Source organism: Petaurus breviceps, unplaced genomic scaffold (assembly GCF_028583685.1).
Source record: "Petaurus breviceps papuanus isolate PSGF00001 unplaced genomic scaffold, PetGlider_PUasm1.0 90925, whole genome shotgun sequence".
Classification (NCBI taxonomy): Eukaryota; Metazoa; Chordata; class Mammalia; order Diprotodontia; family Petauridae; genus Petaurus; species Petaurus breviceps.
Genome location: NW_027187380.1, coordinates 25,594,280 through 25,595,622, shown reverse-complemented (window position 1 = coordinate 25,595,622; position 1,343 = coordinate 25,594,280).

The window sequence follows — 1,343 nt, the reverse complement described above, 5'->3', positions numbered from 1 at the left end:
TTACTATCTAGCAGGTACTGTGCTAAAGGGTGGCAATACAAAAAAAAAAAAAGCAAAAACAAAGTCTGAATTTAGAGTAAGGAATACAAGAAGGAGATGCTCCTGACAAAGAGCAATAGAACTTAGGTTCTTTGGGTTGGGAGAATCATGTATCTTTTGTTCTTTTTTGTAAGTGCAGTTACTTGGACGCTGTCTAATGATCTGAGATCATGAAATCTTGCCTTATGTCAGATGCTATGGTTCTTTTCAATAATACAACTTGTAGGACACCATGGGATAGATCTGATCCTGTCTTCAGCAACACTAGGTCTCTAGAGCATTGGGGAAATTTTTTTGAACTTGAATATCTGAGAATATTTTGGAACATTTCTGGGAGAAAGAAACTAGAAGTTAGCTCATGGTTGGAGAGTTCCAAGTTTAAGAATTCAAGAGTTTATTCTCTATTTTGGGGCCATTTGGGCAGTAACAGTCTAGGTTTCTGAGTGTGTAATTTTCCCACTCCTTCGTTTTGAGATTTTGACAAGCTACAGTCAGGAGTGGGACCTGAGAGACTTCTCAGAGTGATGGTTGATGAATCAAGGCAATCATCTCCTGAGAAATCCTCCTTTCCCCCACTGTCTTCACCAGGGAAAGCAACAACTCCCATCAACTATCCAATTCCTCTGAGATTTGACTGTCCCTCCTTCCCAGAAGAAGGAAGGAATTAAAAGCAGGAAACATTTTCTTTTGACTGCTTTTCTCAAATGAAATGTTCCCTTCCCCTTTGATCACTATTTCTTGTTGTCTTATTCCCCCTTATATAAAAGAAAATCCATGGTGTGATCAATGATAACATAGGTGAACTTTGTGGAAGGGTGAGATCTGGAGAAACAGAGATAATCTCTGCTCCAGCCTGAGGCAAAGGGAGAAAGGAAAAGGGAATCTATATGGAAATAAAAATGCAAGGGAGGTGCATTGAGATAATATTTATGTTTTTTTTTTTTACAAACATCCTGTATCCACATTGCCCTCATAATGCCTATTGAAGTGATAAAAAGTGTCCCAGCCCCAGAGCTAGAGTTGTCACACACTCAGACTGACAGGGTCTGGAACAGAATCTTGACAGTGACATTTAGTACCAGAGCTTGAAGAACAGAATTCATTCTTCCTTCCTTCCTTCCTTCCTTCCTTCCTTCCTTCCTTCCTTCCTTCCTTCCTTCCTTCCTTCCTTCCTTCCTTCCTTCCTTTCTCTCTCTTTCTTTCTTTTCCCTCTTTCTCTCTTTCTTCCTCTCTTTCTTTGCCTCTCTCTTTTCTCTATTCCTTCCTTCCTTCCTTCCTTCCTTCCTTCCTTCCTTCCTTCCTTC